At 39.2% G+C, this 21,785-nt stretch overlaps 1 long non-coding RNA gene across 2 annotated transcripts in view; it reads right to left on the minus strand.

Moving 5' to 3' along the window:
* The window catches only part of LOC132487953 (uncharacterized), a 195,735-nt gene that overhangs the window by 146,287 nt on the left and 27,663 nt on the right, over positions 1 to 21,785 (minus strand). For both annotated transcript variants that reach the window (XR_009531715.1, XR_009531714.1), the window contains exon 3: positions 12,486 to 12,581. This is a non-coding gene — a long non-coding RNA (uncharacterized LOC132487953). The remainder of the gene's footprint in view (positions 1 to 12,485; positions 12,582 to 21,785) is intronic.

Consider the following 21,785-nt stretch of genomic DNA (forward strand, 5'->3'; position numbering starts at 1 on the left):
CTGATGAAAGAAATTAAAGATGATACCAACAAATGGAGAGATATACCATGTTCTTCGATTAGAAGAATCAATATTGTGAAAATGACTATAGTACCCAAAGCAATCTACAAATTCAGTGCAATCCTTATCAAATGACCAATGGCAGTTTTTACAGAACTAGAACAAAAATCTTAAAATATGTATGGAGACACAAAAGACCCTGAATAGTCAAAGCAGTCTTGAGGGAAAAAACAGAGCTAGAGGAATCAGACTCCCTGACTTCAGACTATACTACAAAGCTATAGTAATCAAGACAATATGGTACTGTCACAAAAACCAAAACACAGATCAGTGGAACAAGATAGAAAGCCCAGAGATAAACTCACACACCTAAGGTCAACTAATCTATGACAAAGGAGGCAAGGATATACAATGGATGAAAGACAGTCTCTTCAATAAGTGTTGCTGGGAAAACTGGACAGCTACATGTAAAAGAATGAAATTAGAACACTCCCTAACACCATACTCAAAAATAAACTCAAAGTGGATTCGAGACCTAAATGTAAGACTGGACACTATAAAACTCTAGAGGAAACCACAGGAAGAACACTCTTTGACATAAATCACAGCAAGATCTGTTTTGATCCACCTCCTAGAGTAAATAAAAACAAAAATAAACAAATGGGACTTAATGAATGTTCAAAGCTTTTGCACAGCAAAGGCAACCATAAACAAGATGAAAAGACAACCCTCAGAATGGGAGAAAATATTTGCAAACGAATCAACAGACAAAGGATTAATCTCCCAAATATATAAACAGCTCGTGCAGCTCAATATTAAAAAAACAAACAACCCAGGCTTCCCTCGTGGTGCAGTGGTTGAGAGTCCGCCTGCCGACGCAGGGGACACGGGTTCGTGCCCCAGTCCGGGAAGATCCCACATGCTGCGCAGCGGCTGGGCCCATGAGCCATGGTCGCTGAGTCTGCGCGTCTGGAGCCTGTGCTCCGCAACGGGAGAGGCCACAAAGTCCCTAAAGGATAAAAATGAATGACCAAATACATGCCTACCTCCATTCCCTCAAGAAATAACAATAAAAGAGAAATGGGAGAAGAAACAATAATATATGAGAGATGCCAACAAAACTCTGAAAAATGGAAAACCAATGCATAACTAAAAACTGATTTAGCAAACTGGAGAAAGCTGAAACCTAACTGGCAGGGATAAGGGGAAAACCCAGGAATAGGCTAGGAAGAAGCAAGTCTATTCATGGTGCAGAATTCCAGAAAGGATTTCTACATAAAGGATGAAGCTCAAAACAAAAGGAACTGGTTTTAGAGTCTGTCTAAACAACCAATTCCCTAACCCAATAACTGGGTATTTTACCAGCATAAGTCTGGAGTTTATTAAATGAGAGGATTTGACCAGGCATAACTGAGACTAGGAATGAATCTCTATACTAAAAGTATGGGTCCATCAAGTTAATAGTAGACTGCCAGCCCCCTTCAGACTTACAGACTACATGATTCTTTACTGGAGAAACTGACCAAATGAAAGTAAAGATCAGTAGAAACTGACATTTGAGAACTCTCAACGAAATGTCACAAGCCAAGCTCATCATCCATAGGAGAACACCAGAAACACCAGCCCCAATGATAGGGACAGAGTAAAGGACAAAGTAGGTGATTAAACAGTTAATCCCACAAGGGGATTGTAAGTAAAGAAAAAAGAATGGGAGACCCCTGCAAGTTAATGAACACTCAAGAAAGCAGGTTTGCTTAACGAGAAAACCAAGCAGGCCTGCTCAGCAACTAAACCGTAAAACAGAAACATGAGACAAGGCCCAAAACAAGAAAACAATGGTGGCATGAGACCCACATCCCACCCAGCGAGCTCAGTACGTTAATGATTCCTAGGACATGCTCCTCTGCACACACTAAAGACAAAAGCACAAGGAAAAGGTGACATTATACTGAAACCTGAGATGATTTACCATATTTTAGTATATGTTACCGCCTTTTTGCTCATTTCCAGTGCACTGTGACAGTCCTGGTTTGACTAGTAGGGACAAGAAAACTCCCCCACCCAACATGGAGGAGGAATTGATGATGGAAGCCTGATGTCTACTGAAGAATGAGGAAGAAGGTGGTCTTCTCTCCCTCCCTACCTTTCCCTTGATTATAAAACTCTAGCCCACTAAATTCTCAGCGCGGCACCCTCTTGCCCACCCACTTGTAAGCCTCTCATGCGTCCTATTCTAATAAGTCACTTCTCATATCTATCACTCTGCCTTTCTGAATTCTTTCTGCACTGAGACATAAAGAACCGGAGCTCCTCGGAGCACCCCAAAACACATTTCAGTGGTTTCACCACCATGCACACAGAACTTTTAATCAACTGTAAGACAAAGAGTATTACCACAAAAAAAAGAACATCGTAATTACAAAAGGGACAATTTATCATGAAGACATGGCAATTATGAATGTATATGCACCTCAAAATACATTAAGCAAAAATAGAATTACGGAAAGAAAAGGACAATGCATGATTAGAGGAGAAGATTTTCACATCCCATCTCAGTAACTGACACAATAATTAAACCAAAAAAAAAAAAAAAAAAAATCAGGGAAGAAAAATCAGGAAAGACACAGAAGATCTAAAAAGCACTATCAACTACCTTGACCTAACTGACATTCACAGAAAATCTAACAACTGAAGAATACACATTCCTTTCAAATGCATGTTACATTACCAACATAGACCACATGGTGTGCTATAAATTAAGTCTCGATAAATTTAAAAGGATTGAAATCACACAGAGTATATTCTCTGACTACAATGGAATTAAATTAGAAATCAACAAGATATCTAGGAAAATTCCAAATATAAGGAAATTGAGCAACACAGCTCTAAGGAGTTCGTGGATCAAAGATGAAATCAAAAAGCAAACTAGAAAATATTTTGAACTGAAAGGCAACAACAGTAACAAAAACCAAAACTTGTGGAATGCAGCTAAAACAGTACTTAGAGGAAAACTTAAAACTCTAAGTGCTTAATATAAGAAGATAAGAAAGATCTACCAAAATGACCTGAGGTTCCACCTTAAGAAACAATGAAAAGAAGAGCAAACTAAACTCAAAACAGAAGGAAATAATAATAACAAGATAATGAAATAGAAAACATACAGGCAAGAGATAAAATTAATAAAGTCAAAGGCTGGGTTTTAAAATTATCATCAAAACTGACAAACTTCTAGTTATACCAATCAAGAAAAAAAAGACAAAACACAAATCACCAATATCAGAAATGAAAAAAACATATATTAGCAGAGATGTTACAGACATTTAAGAGGATAAGATAATATGATGTATAACTTTATGCCAACTAACTCAACAACTTACATGAAATGGACACATTTCTTAAAAAAATAAAACCTATCAAAATTGACACAAGAAGGAACAGAAAATCTAACTAGTCCTATCTCTTTTCAAGAAACTGAATCTGTTATCAAAAATATTCCCCAAAAAACCCACTCCAATTACAGATGATTTCACTGATGAATTCTAACATACATTCAAGAAAGAAATTTAACTTTTTCAGAAAATAGAGGAGATCACTGCACAACTCATTTTACAAGACTAGCATAACACTAATACTAAAACCTGCCAAAGATATAACAAAAAACAAAAATTACAGACTCACGTCCCTTCTGAATATAGACACAAAAATTTTTAACAAAGTTTTAGCAAATTAAATTCAATAATATATTTAAAAGGTACATTATGAGCACATACAGTTTATCCCAAGAATGCAAGACTGTTTTAACATTTGAAAATCAATGTAACAAATAAAGAAGAAAACCACAGGATCAGTTCAATAGATGCAGAAAAGGTATCTGACAAAATCCAACAACCATCATGACAAAAACTCTCTACAAACTAGGAAGATTAGAGAATCTCCTCAGGGACTTCGCTGGTGGTCCAGTGAGTAAGACTCAACGCTCCCAATTCAGGGGGGCCCAGGTTCAATCCACTGTAGGGGAACTAGACCCTGAATGCATGCCACAACTAAGAGTTTGCATGCAGCAACGAAGAAGTCCGCATGTTGCAACTAAAAGAGAATCTCCTCAAACTGATGAAGGACAACTACCCCAAAAACCTAAAACCAATATCACACTCAAAGGCGAAAGACTGCATTGTTTTTCCCTGAGATGAAGAATAAGGCAAGAATGCTCACATTTACCACTTTCTAGTCAATGCTATACTGGAGGTTCCAGCCACTGAAATAAGGCAAGAAAAATAAATAAAAGGCATAAAGATCAAAAAGGAAAAAGTAAAACTTATTTGAAGATCCTATGATCATTCTTGTAGAAAATTCCAAGGAATCCACAAAACAACTACTAGAACTAATATATGAATTTAGCAAGATTGCAGAATATACAGTTGATGTAAAAAATCAAGTATGTTCTTACTAGCAGCAATTAGAAAACAAACTTTTATTTTTAAATCCTACTCATGGGTGTACAAATAGTGGTATATATTGAGAAACACACACACACACACACACAAACATATATGTATATCTCCCCACAAAGTCAGGGAATAAACAAAGAAAGATGACAACACAGAATCCAGAAAATAACAGATCCTCAAAGAAGAAAACCCAAGGGAATCCCCAAGATGGCAGTAAATCCAAAATGGAAGCTCTGTGGAGGCTCAACAATAAGCAGTTCAGAACCAGCAGGACACGGAGCTCTGGGAGAGACAGAGGCAAGAGAAAACTGGAACTGACGGATGCCCTAACGAGTTTTAACATTTAAGTCTTTACAGTTCCATCAGAATGCTTAGAGCAAAATTAGCACTTAATCAATAGACAGCTAAGCAAATTAAAAACAAAGTAACCACTATCTCTGAGGGGGAAAAGTTGAAGAAAGAATAAGTAATCACTGCATACTCTCTGTCAAGGTCATCAATATTCAAATGATAATACTGTAAGTACTGAATGATGGCCTAACCAAAAGTTAGATAAAACTGTCGTTGGGAGAATGGGGAAAGGGTAGTTGGGGAGCTAAATCATCACCTTCTGTAGGAAGATGTCAAAACATAATGTTTAGAATTGAAAACTCAAGCTGAAGGAGTAAAAATAAATTATTTAGATATAGGACAATAAATGCCAAAAGAACTAGCTTAAAAAAAAAAAAAAAAAAACCTTGAAAATGATTGCCTCTGAAGAGAGGTAGAAAGGTTGGAGCACAGAATTTTTTCTTTTCAAGGCTGTATTAGTATTAACTATTTTACTTACTATTTAAACAAGGCATATTATTGCTTTGTTTTTTGGGGTTTTTTTTTTTGCGGTACGCGGGCCTCTCACTGCTGTGGCCTCTCCTGTTGCGGAGCACAGGCTCCGAATGCGCAGGCCCAGCAGCCATGGCTCACAGGCCCAGCCGCTCCGCGGCATGTGGGATCTTCCCAGACCGGGCCACGAACCCGCGTCCCCTGCATCGGCAGGCGGACTCTCAACCACTGCGCCACCAGGGAAGCCCTGAAGCATTCTAATTAAATACATAATATTAATATAACTGTCTAAGAAAACACCTAAGGGAACTCTACAGATAGTTTCTAAAGAAGACTCCATCCTGTGGGGCAGTTCCTCATTAAAGATATAGGCAGCCCATGTGCTCATTCCTATGTTTGTAATCTGTGATTATACAACTTAACATTACAGTCACCCCAGGCCATTCTGCATTTAAAGAGATGTGTTTACGGTCATATCCTGCCAAACAACCACAATACACTTAACCTCAGTTCAACCACTGCTTGAATGAACTTGCTAGGATCACACTGCAATACAGATGCAAAACAAATATTACGCCAAGGAATGTGATGTTCACATATTGAAAAAAGAGGGAAATACTTATATAATGCCTCTTAGTCTCTAGGGCAGAATGTACATGAGTATTTAAATTCTCAAAGCTGGAAATCTAAATACAGAACATGGATAAAAATAACAAATTCTTAATTTTGGAAAAAGAAATGAATTCTTCTGAAGGGTGGAGTATGTTATCTCAGAAAGCAGCTCCAACTAGGTGGCAATAAAGGACAATGTTGCCTCTGAATCTATCCAAGCGAATTAGTAAGTCTAGAAACAGAAGAAAAAAATGAATCTGAGAACATTTTTTAAAGGTATTGTTCAGAGTAGATTACATTAGATTATTGCTATGAATCCACTTGCATTATCAATAGCAACCAAAAGTCACTACCACCCAATCGCTTCCTGTGATCTAAACCCACCTTGGGATGCCAGACTAAGTCTTAGCAAACAAGTCCTCGCCGGAAGGTGAGCCAATGCATTCATTCAGTCAATGACCAAATATGTGTTGGCCCAAAATATTTCCTTCAGAAAAAGGCTTATAAATTAAAAACTAGGAATGAGACAGTATGATAATGTCTTAACTCTGATTTATCATGTTTTCTGACTTCCTAATAAAATACAGACTTCAGCCTGTAAGGCCAAGAGTCCACCAAAAGATCTATTTCAACTGTTCAGCCACCATATTTCACACTTGAACAGGGGAGTCACACTAAGGAGACCGAGGAAGGGATAAGGAGCTAACACTCACCATTAGTGGGCTCCGACTATGCACGTAGACCTCAGTTTCATTTTATCATTCAAGCAAGTTGTAACACAAGAGTACACAAAGACTATATGTGAAACTGTATCTCTGCTACAAGTCCATTTATAATGATCACTATTGAGAAATAACCACTCCTGACCCCTTAAATTAACACTTAATTATGCCTAGAATAAATTTATAAGAACATGTATTTCAGTGTGTTTAAAAAACTCCGAGGCTGCCTTCTGGTACTTTCATCAATAATTTTAATCTTTCATTTGTCATGAATAAACAAACCCTTCCGGAAATGTTCTCCTTATTACTCAAGGTAAGGGAAGTATTACTAGAATTCCATTTCGCACGTCATCTAGACCACCACTGCCAAATGTTCTCGCAAGTATATCTTGTTCACACTAATGTTTCTCAGGATTGATGGCTGATTAAGTATAAAGTGAACTATTTTACCAGTGAGGAAAAAGCATTATTTTATCAAGGTCACTGTTGGATAATAAAATAGAATTCAAGATCACTTTCCCATTTAGTAGACTTTTTCACTCCAAAACACCATTCTTACTATCAATATCAAATTCAATAAGCAAGCATTTGCCCTTATAATGTTACATCAGTAGACTGCTTTTATTATACATACTTTCTACAAAATGGATACTCCAGAGCATGAACCATTTCTGTATATGTTAAATTATTACTGGTATTAAACAGTAAAATATACAAATATAACTAATTTAGAAAGTAAACTGTGATACCATAGATACAAAGTACCATCTCTGATTCAGCGAAATCCTGACATCAAAACAGGAAGCAGGACCTCTGAATCCTATATCCATAAATAACCTTGGACAAGTGAGTTGACCCCTCTGATTCTCCATTTCTATATGCTTTACCTGGAGAACACCACCCACTTACTGAGAGAAAGAAGTGAGACCATGGATATAATAAGCTCTCAGGACAGCACCCACATAAGTAAGTACTGGCCATTGTTGTTGTGTTGTTTTTACTGGAGGGAAAGTATGTAGTAATCACACCCAAAAGAGTTAAACTTAAGCAATACACATACTAGTCTTTAAAAGTCTATCCAGGGCTTCCCTGGTGGCGCAGTGGTTGAGAGTCTGCCTGCCGATGCAGGGGACACGGGTTCGTGCCCCGGTCTGGGAAGATCCCACATGCCGCGGAGTGGCTGGGCCTGTGAGCCATGGCCGCTGAGCCTGCGCTCTGCAACAGGAGCGGCCACAACAGTGAGAAGCCCTCCAATGGCAAAAAAAAAAAAAAAAAAAAAAGATAAAATAAAAAAAAAATAATAATAAAATAAATAAAAGTCTATCCAACGGCTTCCCTGGTGGCGCAGTGGTTGAGAGTCCGCCTGCCGATGCAGGGTACACAGGTTCGTGCCCCGGTCCGGGAAGATCCCACATGCCGCGGAGCGGCTAGGCCCGTGAGCCATGGCTGCTGAGCCTGCACGTCCAGAGCCTGTGCTCCGCAACGGGAGAGACCACAACAGTGAGAGGCCCGCATACCGCAAAAAAAAAAAAAAAAAAAAAAAAAAAAAGTCTATCCAAACAGTGAAATAAGAATACCACAAAAATAAAACAAAATATACAAGAACATATGAAAAAGTTATCCAAGGTCTAGTGTATTTTACCATGATTTTTTTTTTTTATGAACTCGTAGTTGTATTCTGACTTGAGTAGAGAATGTCTACATAAATCATTTACTACTTCATCTCCCGGTATCTTGAAAACAGAATAAATCTTTTAATAAGAATAAACTAATGTTTTAATAAGAGCTCAGAATGTTAATCAGCATTTTTTATAAAAGTAAAAAAGTGGAAAACAGGCTAAATGTCCATCAACTTGAAAATGTATGAAAAAATATGCAGCTATAAAAAGAATAAGAGGGACTTATATATCCTAATATGGAATGATCTAAGACATGTCAAGTTTTTGAAAAAAAACATATAAAGACTCTGTTAAGACAACCGAAAAAATAACTTACATTACATACATACATATTTATGCAATTAAGCGCATACACCAAGGATTCAAAGTATGTGACTAATAGTAACCTCCTGGTTTTACTCTGCATAATCCTGTTATTTGACTATTTCAGTGAGACTCTATTATACATTACTTGTGTAATTTATGAACCCCCAGGAAAGCTAGCCAATAAATACACTAGGCTAAAATCAAGTAAAAATAAGTTTTAGACAGCACTTCATAGTTTACAAAAGGATTTTGTAATCCTTTCAATAAATCCTTTAACACATAATCTAATTTGATCCCCACAACAGCTTCTAGAATTTAAGGTAGTATCCTTCCTTTACAAGTGAGAACAGACTCAAGTATTTATTAATCCACAGTTAGTAAGTGCAGAGCCAAAACGGAAACATGGTCTCCTGACTTTAAATTCAGTGTTGAGTTTCTTGTGCTACAGTCCCTCCGTAAATTGAAATGCTGACATCTATACCGAGGCTCTCTAAACCGCTGTAGTGCTTCCCTTCTCATGAAAACTCAGTGTGGAGGTAAAGGCATTAGAGTGGGAGTCATCCTGGGTTCCAGTCTTGACTACACCACCACTAAGACTTCACAGTAAGTCAAACCTTCGACCATGATTCTTGTGGCCGCAGGTAAGATTCAACAGTGATACTTTTAAAAAATACTAATACCCAGGACTAACCTCCAGAGATAGGACTTAATTGGTCTGGGGCATTAGTACCTTTATTAAAAGCTCCCCTGGTTATTCTAAGGTGTAGCTTGGTTAAGACCAGAGCTTAAGACTTAAATGTTATTATCTGATAAAAATAAAAGATATTAAAAATCACATGCTATGGGGCTTCCCTGATGGCACAGTGGTTAAGAATCCACCTGCCAGGGCTTCCCTGGTGGCGCAGTGGTTGAGAATCTGCCTGCCAATGCAGGGGACACGGGTTCAAGCCCTGGTCTGGGAGGATCCCACATGCCACAGAGCAACTAGGCCCGTGAGCCACAACTACTGAGCCTGCGCGTCTGGAGCTTGTGCTCCACAACAAGAGAGGCCGCAACAGTGAGAGAACCGCGCACCGCGATGAAGAGTGGCCCCTGCTCCCCGCAACTGGAGAAAGCCCTCGCACAGAAATGAAGACCCAACACAGCCAAAAATAAATAAATAAATAAAATTAAAAAAAAAAAAAAAAGAATCCGCCTGCCATTGCAGAGGACATGGCTTCGAGCCCTGCTCCAGGAGGATCCCACATGCCGCGGAGCATCTAAGTCCATGTGCCACAACTGCTGAGCCTGTGCTCTAGAGCCTGCGAGCCACAACTACTGAGCCTGCGTGCCTAGAGCCCGTGCTCCGCAACAAGAGAAGCCACTGCAGTGAGAAGCCCACACACCACAAGGAAGAGTAGCCCCCACCTGCTGCAACTAGAGAAAGCCCGCGCAAGGCAACGAAGACACAACACAGCCAAAAATAAATAAATTAAATAAATAATAAAAATAAATAAAATAAAATAAAACTAGTGAATTAAAAATTCACATGCTACGTACTTCCCAGAGTTGAAATGAGGGATGAAAGTTATCATATATGGGAAAGCCTCATGTAAACAATAAAATGCCTTCACACCTGTAACGGATTGCTATTTATTCCTTCCAACAGGTAGCACATCTTGTGTACCAGGCATGTGCTGGGATGGAGAGGAAAGGCATCATCTTCAAGAAGCTGGGAAGCTGCCATGTCCTCAAATTACAGCCAAGCAGGTGGTGGTGACCAGCCCAGCCTTGGGGTATGAAGGTGTGTAGGGGTAATGGTGGGAAGAGGGCTTAGAAAGGACAGTGCAGAGGAGACCCTTGAGCTAGATCTTGGCATTCTAGACAGGGGGCACATCACACCCAGGCAAGTGATTCAGGATGGCCAGAGGTCCTCAGAGAGAGCTCTCAGGACCCTGGGAATCCTTGAGACCCTTTCAGGGAATCTGTGAGGTTAAAACTATTTTAATAATAATACTAAGACACATCACCACCAAAAAATTAGAAACAATTCAAATGTCTTCCAACTGTTAAACAGACAAACATATTCATCTGTTTCTCTACGTATGAATATAAATATTCATACATTGGAGTAAGATAGTCATTAAAAGGAACAAATTAGTGATATACACAACAGCATGGATGAATCTCAAATGCACCGTGTTAAATGAAAGAAGCCAGATTCAAAAGGTTACAGACTGTACAATTCCATTTACATGACATCTGAGCAAAAGCAAAACCACAGAGCTAGAAAACAGGTCAGAGGGTGCTGAGGGTAGGGGAACATTTTGGGGTGATGGAAATGTTCTTTATCTTCATTGTGGTTACACAGCCATGCACGTTTGTCAAAACCCAGAGAACTATACATTAAAAAGGGTGGACTACACTGTATATAAGTTATACCTCAATAAACTGAACTTTTAAAAATAATACCATGCTGCTGTTTGCCTTTTTCACTCTCATGCTCTTATAAGTGTTTTCCAGAAGCTGCATGACTTGCTGATGTCATCACTCTGCACGAAGGGAACGTAAGCTTGTATATTCTTGCATTTTAAACTTTTCTCCATTTTAATTTCGAATAAATAGTGATAGATATAATCAACAAAAACAAAAGTTCCCTTGGGGCTTTAATAATGTTTAACAGCATAAAAGGTGTCTGAGACCAAAAGTTTGACAACCACTGCCATAGGTAATAGGGAGGCCCTAACGTGTTCAAGCAGAAAGTAATGGGATCCAACTTTACAAAGAATGGTGCAGAGAAATTAGTTAAGAAGTTACTACAAAGGTCTGCGTAAGGCTGATACCAGGATGTACTGGAAAGAAATTATGTCCACACATCATCTGTAGCTAGTTATAAATCCCAAGCCAACTTCTCTCTACTGAGCTGCCTCTTTGTTGGTGTTAATGTTTTGCTAAATAATTCCTTTAACTAGTAATATAGTTAGGAAACTAAATCTGCACCAAGAGCCATCCTACAATGCATTACTAAGTGATTTCTGCATTATTCACTCAATTGCCATTGTCCCTCTTCAAACGATGCCAACAACTTAAAGCTGAGTTTTACATATTTTAAACTTGAGAAGTAACCATGCTAAAGAGGTACAACAATTAACTTAGAAGTGGTTCAATATCTCAAAATCAATTAGGAAAATTAGGCAACTGACTAAAAATCCAATTTATTACTTCTCGGAAATGTACTTTCATTTGTAACCAGAAACACTATGGCAATCCCAACTCAGCACAATTTTTCCTACGCCATGTGGTTTTTTCGAATTTGGGTTGTGGGGCGGGTGTTGTGTGTTTGGTTTTGCTTTTGGGTTTGGTTTTGGTTTTGGTCTGCACAGTTCCCCTTCTTCCTAGAGAAAACTCATTTCTAAATACTAGCCCTATCCAAATTATTTTGAGTACAGATCTTTTTTCTATAATCTTCTCATGCCCAGAACTCTTATAGTACTTCGGGATGCCACAGAGATAGAAAAATTAATCTTAAAACCATCCATGTCTTTAAGCTTTAAAATAGAAAACAGACAGACAAACAGATGACAGAATGATCAATCCATCATAGGCAGGAAGTAGCAGGTATCAGAAAGATGATTTCCTTCCCCTAAAAAAAAACTTAGTTTTATAAGCCATTTTGAATGAACATGTGCATGTGTTTCAATCATCATCACATATTGCTTCTCTAACTGCTTTAAGTAGCCAGCCCTTTGACACCTCTTAGGTCATCCCAAACAGGTGGAAACTTGTCTGGAGAATTCAATTTCCCACCTTTTAAAAAATTCACCTATACTTCTATTCATGTGAAAGGGGGTAGGGGAGCCCCAAACTTGGCCAAGGGAGCCGTGTATTACTAAGAGAAAGTAAAACTCAATCCTTACCTGAAAGTACAGTCCTTCTCATCTATCTCTTATACAAAAATCTTGGGAAATTAGTTTACAGTCAGTCCTACAGGAGATTCAAAGTTGAAACTGAACCTATGGATTGAAAAGGGGAAATAATTAATGTGAACCACATGTATAATGAAGACAAAAACCTCAGTTTAATCAAAGACGAAATTTCCGTACACTTGTTAAAGCCAAATGGTTTCTGCAGGAAACCTGTTCTCTGTGACTCAAATCCAAAATGGAAAACGTGGGTGGTTCTTCCTGTCTTACCATTAAGAGTCAGCCAATTGGCTGCTGAAGTTTTCACACAACTTAAGCTCAAACGCTAGCCTCCCATCTGCTCTAATACTGTCATACCTTAGTGAAATGAAAGAGGCATAAAGGCTTTCTTCAGCCTCAACTCAGTCTTTAACGGGGTACCTTGGGCTTATTCTGTCTAGACCATATGGGAGCACACTGCCAAGTTCTTCAAAACTTCAAATCCAGAAGATGTGAAAAATGAGAGCTAAATCACAAACTAATTCAGGGGCCGTAAAGCTATCTCTCACTTCAGAGCTATGATTTCTGAAAAATGACTCTCTTGGGTACTACGCTATAGTAGCTATTTGAGGAGCTGGGGCTCTGGCCTGGTTATCTTCACCATAGCTGCATTTCTTTGCCACTCACTATCTGCCAAGTCATGCCTGCCAACAGATACCATTCTTGAACTTCTAAACATATAACTCTGCCAGACTGGGATATGAATCCAGTAATTCTGTAGGGTATAGAAATACCCTCTCCACCCAGCACTAGTAAACTAGCTAGTGTGACACAGACAACTGAAACCACACACAACAGCACAACTTCAAGGTGATACTAGCATGGCAAGACAAGCACAAGGGCCTCCCGACCTTGACACCTGCAATCAAAGGAAAATCTGCAAACACCAGACAATAAAAATTCAGATAGACTCCAAGTTCCTGTTCCTTAAGATTGCAGGCCCAATTTGAAAGTTCCTCATGTCTTAGGAGGTGGTCTGAAAATTGCCAAGAGGCTCACAGAATCCACCCTGCTTAGCAGAGAAGAGCTTGCTATGAGCCACCAGTGACCATTCAGCAAGTTCTTGCATAATAATGCCTCTAGAGTCACATAGGAAAACCCACTGACCAGACTAAACCAATGGGCACTGGCTCCCAAAGTATTCATCTTGAGGAAACTTCTGTGTGGAGACAATGAACAACTTGAAATATGAACACTCTTTGTACATTTAAATTTTAGAAAATGTGTGTTTGGAGGCACTAAGCACATTACGAGCAAATGAAGATTCATAAGTTCTTAGAGCTGGAAGAGACCTCAATACTCCATTATCACTGTGAAACTCTCACTTCACCAATAAGATTAAATCACAATCTCCTGACCACCAGTCTAGTGCTCTTCCTTTTACATCCTACTCTCTAATTAGTTGTGGAAACAATATTTTGGAGCATATTAAAATCAAGTTATGACTCCCCCGACCACGTAATAAATATCTCATTTAACCATGTGTTACAAAAGAAACAATTAACATGAAAGATCAAGAAGTAAAAACCTTCAGAGTATTCCCTGCTGGGGAAGGATAGGGTGGGGTTGATTGTCTTTCTCCATATAAGTATAGTCTAATTTTATGGTCAGGAAAAAATCTGTACAAATTATATATACAAACCATCTCTCTCTTTAAAAACTGATCCCTTCCAAACCAGTATCTTTAGCAAAAAGATACAAATCATATCTTACTTCATTTACACAGAATGTTGAAATGACAAAAATAGCAATGCTATCTTCTCAAGTTGAGGTTTAAAATATTTTCTAAATATTTTCACTGCACTATAATTAGTTTCCCCAATATATTTACCTTCAGAACAGATCAAGTAGAGCTATTTCCCTGTTGTAGTCTTCTTTAAAACTCTGATTTTTTTTTAACACTTCTAAGGTAATAATAACCTAAGGTGTTCTTTCATTCTGTTCATTTCCTCAAATTCCAAATGACGATTCCTCAAATAAGCACACTTTTTGCAAAAAAAAAAAAATAGCCTACACACATAAAAAGAGGACATAAATAATTTGAATAAGATAAAGTATCTGCATAAATTTTTGAAATTTTTAAGATAAAATATAAATCTCTAAACAAATTCATAATTGCTCCATGGGTTACCTCCAAAGACAGGTTTATACACTCCTCTCCTATTAAGGATACTTCAATGAAAATTTGTGACAAAAATTAGTACCAACTCTGCCATTCATTAGTTGTGTGATATTGGGCAAATCATTTAAGCTTTGGGCTTAAGCTTATATAAAAAGTCAGAATACTTGATTTTTAAGGTATTTTCTAGGTCTCTTAACATCTTCCTAATACATTAAGCATCATCTTTATTTCCCTTGAATTTCTAAAGTCAAATATCTCTTTAAATAATAAAAATGAGCATTTATAAACTACATTATGTCCTAGAACTTCCTAGGAGGCTGCCACCAGCATAGCAAAGTGACAATTTCAGAACAGTCTAGACTTTATCTGCACGAAATGTATCTCCTTGTCTCATGGTTTAGCTTTTCCAAAAAGGTTCAGAAACGTACTTTCACACCTGAAAGACTCTACCGAAGCATCTTCCACTCTGCAGAGACTTCTAATTCCCTCCTCTTCCCTCCCCTATTGCCTCAGTACCCCAAGTCTCTGAAACCTGCCCCTTTTTTTTTTTTGGCCTCAATGTTGAAAATGAAAACCTTTTAAGTCAATTACATTTAAAACCAGCTACTGTCCAAGTCTATATTTGAGAAGCTCTCTGTGCATTTTTATCATTTAGTTATCTAGATTCTAATACCTGAAGAATTTGTTCCACTGATTCAAGCTGAAAATGTAATGATTTTTTTCATCTGAGTCCAAACTCCTTGTTTATTGCCAAATAAGCAAGGAAGTTCCAGAACACTGTACGTAACACAACTCACACCCTTAAAACAATTTATTTTCTTTATATACCAACTGAAGATGTTGCCATCCCCAACGAGTTCACAAATAAAATAATCACTGGGATTGAGAATCTGTCATTTTACTAGTAGGAATCCTAAGGAGTAGCTGCTTTTGCCAAGTTCATTCATTCAACATATATATATTGAATACATACTATGGACCAGGCACTATTTATTCTTCTTGCTGGGGATGTACAAACAAACTGACAGAAGTCTGCTTTTGTGGAGCCTGTAGTCTAATGGAGAAGATATATAATAGGCAATAAACATAATATACAGACAAATTACATGGGATATACACATATAATATTAGAGGGGATCTATGCTATTAAAAAGAAAAAGGCCAGGATGGAAGAATAAGGGGATTCAGGAATGAATGGAGGGAAGATGGGTTGCACTCTTAAATAGAATGGGTCGGGGTAAGACTCACTACAAAGACAGCTCCGAGCCAAGACTTGAAGGAGGTGAGAAGTGAACCAGATTTAACTTTCCTAGTAATTTTTACCTCGTACTGATTATGCATGTAATAACACATGCCTTAAAGAGAAAAAGTTCTGTGTATGAGCAAGCATATGAACAGCCCAGAAGAGTAAATAAAAGAGAGCTGTGTGTAAACCCCCTTCATTTTTGCAGCTTTTTCTACCAAGTGAAACTTACATCTTCAATTAGGCATGCTCATTGTGCGTTCCCCTCCACACCCACAAGGGTTGTTCTAACAAGATTCTTACTTCTATGATTCATACTCCTCAAACCTCAAGAAGAAACTTCCAAGTATTCATTTGACACATAAAAAAAGCACCAGTGTTATCCAACCAACAACCCCACTGAGATGGCCCAACTACAAGTCAGGACTTAAATCTCAGGATGGGAACTCAAGAGGCACTGAGCTTTTCCCACTGTGGTGAAACCTCTGCTCTTCTACAGGGTTTAATGGGAGAAGACTGGACTGTGAAATCAGGAGGCCTCACCACCACCCAGCCCTGTAACCTTGAGCAAATCACATCACACGATTTTCTCAACTATAAAACTAGGGTTTGAACCAAATGATTTCTAAGTCCCTTCTAGGGATAAGTCCACTTCAGAAAAAAACTTTTGGTAAATAATGCTATATCAAAAAGTATAATACTTTTTGACACAGGGTTATATGAAACCCTATATATACCCTCTGTGATTCTGCTAACCCACCATCACAGATCCATACACTTTAATTTGTTCCTCTAGTAACAGTATCAATTCATGTCGGCCCATGCATAAAATCACCACTCTCCCTCTCTGATCAAAAGATCCACAAGAATGGGCCTTGACTAGCTCACCAAGGGCAAAAGAATGTGCAAAAAGATGATATTCTCATCTCAACTTTATTATCTACATCCTCTTATTAGACCAGACTAACATAGAAATTCTAAAGTAACACAAGCATGAAACTGCCAGAGTTTTAAATATTCTTTATGCACCACTACCCCCAATTTTTTAAAGTATGTTTTTAAATAATAGGCTTCCTTAAAATTTACCTGTAATCCATTAGTGTAGCTGCTATGACATTATTTCAAATAGGCGCTGTAGGGCTTCCCTGGTGGCGCAGTGGTTAAGAATCCGCCTGCCAATGCAGGAGACACAGGTTCAAGCCGTGGTCCGGGAAGATCCCACATGCTGTGGAGCAACTAAGCCCATGAGCCACAACTACTGAGCCTGCACTCTAGAGCCCGCGAGCCACAACTACTGAGCCCACGTGCCACAACTACTGAAGCCTGCGTGCCTAGAGCCCATGCTCTGCAACAAGAGAAGTAACAACTAGAGAAAGCCTGCACGCAGCAAAGAAGACCCAACACAGCCATAAATAAAATAAATAAATAAATGTATTTAAAAAATAGGTGCTGTAACAAGCAGCTGTTTATTCAGGAGGGCTGAAAATCCTTGGTCCATTCTCACCACAGTTTAATTAAGAGTTCCCTGCTGTGTGAAGCCCACCTTCTCACTGCAGAATTTTAAAAAGCAAATAAACAAACCGAGGCTGGGAGCACTGTTTCCTGCCTTCCTCTGGGATATACTTACACCTGGACAAATGTCTCCTCCAGAAACAAAATACAAAGTAACTATAGGGGACTAGGGGACTAAAAATAACTACACACACTGCAGTTGGGGAAATCATGAACAATAAGATACAAAGTGGCTACCAACCAACTGCCATTTCTGAGGTGTTCCGAGCAAAAGCAGGGCACTGCACGTGATCCCTGCACACAGCACCACCAAAGGGGTGGGCAGATCACCTCTGGCCCGACCCACGGCTCCACCCCTGCCCTCATCCCCCCACCCTCACCCCATTTAAGGAACCAGCCTGCCCTCCTTGGAGAGTGACCAAGGGAACCTGTTACTTGTTTCTGCTCCCTCACAACAGGGGTCCCAATAAAGCCGTGCCTGAACTTCTCCTCTCTCCTCTTTTCAACTTCTACTGATTAAAGAGTCCAAGGACTCAAGTCAGTAACAGTACCACCAACCAGACACACCACACGGGACTCCTTAAGAATGGAGTCTCAGAGTTATATGGGGAAAGAAGCAAGGTGGGTGGCAGAATGTGCAGCATCCACTTTGCTCACAGACAAAAGCAGAGTGATCCTGGCTCTGGCTTCCCCTCTGAAGCATCCTGACCCAAGCAGGGGCTGCAGCTCCTGGGACGGCAGGTTCCACAGTGCAGTACTGACAGCCAACCACTCCCAGTCTCCTTCTTCAGCTCTCCTGATGATTTTCTGAGTTACCTAGCAGCCTTAATCAATCCCTTTCTGCTTACACTAACTAGAATAGATCTTAGTATCTGTAACTAAAAACCCTGACCAATTCATGTGGCACATATTCCTTTCGTTATTTCCTCATACCAGAGCTGAGCCTGAAAGACACGAGTAATCCACAGAACATTCCACTATAAGTCAAAAGTTCTTTGTTTTGAGCCAGGGCTCAAATCCACAATCAACACCTCCAACCTTTTCTTATATGTATTTTCTCCTAAATGTCATCACCTCTGCCACACAAACAGAAGAAAATGATTTTTGCCTAACTAATTGTCTATCAATAAAGAGTCTGATGACAGTAACTTGGCAAGGTAGAGAATGAGATACAATAAACATCACTTCCTATAGCAGCTCAAGTTTATGGAGAATCCTGCAGGGTTAGGTAGCACTTTGAGAACATTTCCAAACTGCAGACAAGGTGATCTAATGCTGTGTTTGAATGCCAAAGCAATCCGCACCCTGTGCCAAGGCACAACTTAATTCACAAGGCGGCAATGAACTTTTCACTTATGTTCTCCCATCCCTCAGGGCAAGATAACCAGGTTAAAACCACAGACACATCAGCTAACTAAAATATGACACCATTACCTAATGCCAAAAGCACACTGGAAAGGGTGAGAAGTGATTATGCATGTTAAAATTCTCTTCTTCGTAGAAAGACATTATGTCCCATAAAATCAATTAGCAAAGCAGGAAAATGTAATCAGTTGTTACTAATACTGTTCTTTAAGATGGCCGCAGGATCTCACAAAGGACATTCGATACCTTTGAATAATCAAATTACTCTGCGTATCAGACGGCACAAAATCTTTCTCAGGTAATACTCAAAGGCAAAACTTTCATATAAAAGATCACTTACACACTTCTGAAGCCAATTAATGACACTGATACTATTCACAAGGCGTCTCAATGCTCTGCCAAATAGAAAGTGGGTATTCAATTCAAAGGAAAGCGCGAGATTCGAGACAGCCTACTAAAGTTCCTGCCAACCTAGCTCTGGGGCACAGGCACAGAGGCTAGCTTCACCTCTGTTACTGCAGGACCACTTCCCCTCCCGCTGCCCCGAACTGCTTTCATCAAATACTTTACAGCGCACTTAGCTTTAACACCGGTGGTGGGAAGAATGGGAATACAGAAAAGTTAAAACATAACCCTACGATTCCCTAAGGACAGGCAAATCAATTTGCTTTAAAAAAAAAAAAAACTAGGAAACTTGGAGCTTGGCTACTTCAAAACAAAATCTTTGAAACAATCATTTCATAGAGCCTATCGGCAAAGAAGTTACTAAGATGAGTACCGAGCTTTACTATGATTACACATGTGCCATATGTGTCCTTTGGATGCATCTGGTGTTCTCTTTTTTTTTTTTTTTTAAGAAATGAAGTCTTTCTGGGCTAGAAATGACACATGGCCTACTATGATGTTTTTTATGGTTTCTCATATTTAGACTCTAACTTCAGTCAATCTTACTGCAAGTTTAAGGAAAGATATGATGCTCATTTATTAACAGTGTCAAAATCAAGGGATGCGTACATAATACCACAGATCAGTGATTCCCAAAGCTGGTCTGCAAAACAATACCTGCATCTGTAGGCCCTCAGAAAATAAGGAAAAAAACTTGCTCATGAGTCTTACATAAAGCTAAATTTATCTCATTTAAAGGGTTGCCCTATATTCTGAAATTATGTCCTTCCTATTCTTCTGGTATACAAATGGCCTTTCTTTACAAAACGCTAAAAAAAAAAAAAAAAAAAAAAAATCATAATTACATGTGTAAAATGCCAAAGTCTAGGTACCACTGCTCCAGATCTTCTTTGCCTTTCACATCTCCAACATCCCAACTCCCCTCCTTCCAGCTGCTCAGGCAAAATGTAAAAATAAATAAAACCTAATGGCATTCTCGACTCCTCTCTCACACCCCACTTCTAGACCATGAGCAAACCTGTCAGCCTTACTCTTAAAATGTGTCCCTATTCAACCACTTCTCACCAGAGGAAGACACTGATTGTATCCATCACCCCCCCAAGAGGGATATCAAAATGGCCAATAAACACATGAAAAAGTCCTCAACTGCATTAGTCTTCAGGGAAATGCAAATTAAAGCCCCAACAGAATACTTCTACACACCCACCAGAACAGCTCAAGTTAAATGGCAGGAAATACCACGTGCTGTCAAGAATGTGGAGCTCTCCTATGCTGCTGATGGACATATAAACTTTGGAAAAACTGTTCCTCAGTATCTACTAAAGTGAATATACACATACCCCATGACCCAACAATTCTACTCCTAATTATATCCCCCATACATGTCTTGACAAAAGACATATACGGCAATATTCATGGCAGCACGATTCACTAGCCAAAGACAGGAAACAACTGTGGTATCATCATACAACGGAATGCTCTACAGCAACCAAAATGAATGAACTGCAAATACTTGTAAGACCATGGATTGTCTCACAAACACAATGTTGAGTGAAAGAAGCCAGAAACAAAAGAACAGATTATGCATGACCACAGTAAAATCAAGCTCAGAAACTGGCCAAAAAAACCCTAACCCATGGTGTTAGTAGTCAGTGGGTAGTGCTTTGACTGGGAAGGGGTAACCAGGCCTTCTGAGGGACCAGTATTATAACAGTCTGCTCTTAATCTGAGCACTGACTACACCAGTGTACTCACTTTATAAAAATTCATCTCACCATATACTTGTGCTTTCTGCCCTTTTCTGTATGCTTGTTATATTATGATATATAAAGTTTATCTTTCTTTTTTTTTTTTTTTTTTTTTTTTTGCTGTATGTGGGCCTCTCACTGTTGTGGCCTCTCCCGTTGCAGAGCACAGGCTCCGGACGCGCAGGCTCAGCGGCCATGGCTCACGGGTCCAACCGCTCCGCGGCATGTGAGATCTTCCCAGACCGGGGCACGAACCCGCGTCCCCTGCATCGGCAGGCGGACTCTCAACCACTGCGCCACCAGGGAAGCCCTAAAGTTTTTCTTTTTAATCACCTTCCCAATAAGGCCTTCTCTAGCCTGACTTCTCTATCTAAAATTTCTACCACTCCCCAATATTTCATATCCTTCTTCCTCTCTTACTTTTCTACTTTAGCACTTGTCAATATCTAACACACTATCTTACATACTACATCTGTTTTACAAGCATATCTTGTTTACTGTCTCTCTCCACTCATTAAACTACAAATTCCACAAGTGCAGGTATTTTCTCCATTTTGCTGGGTGCTGGGTCCCCAATGCCTGAAACAATGTCTGGCAGAGAACAGGCACTCAATAAACACTGATTTAATTAATCTATTAATGATACAGCCTTGCCCAACTTAATTATGTTTGTGGATTCATGCCATGTATTCTTGCAGTCATCATGGTATATTTAAGCAATAAGCCAGTTGCTGTTCCTGGTTGTACATTTCTGAACCTGGTTTCGAGACCTCTCATCTTCCTGGTCACCCTCTGGATGCTCAAGTTTTTCCCATTTCCAGATTAGGTTCTGGCCAGTCTGGAGTACAACAGAACACTAT

The sequence above is a fragment of the Mesoplodon densirostris genome, chromosome 4 (genome assembly GCF_025265405.1).
Source record: "Mesoplodon densirostris isolate mMesDen1 chromosome 4, mMesDen1 primary haplotype, whole genome shotgun sequence".
Classification (NCBI taxonomy): Eukaryota; Metazoa; Chordata; class Mammalia; order Artiodactyla; family Ziphiidae; genus Mesoplodon; species Mesoplodon densirostris.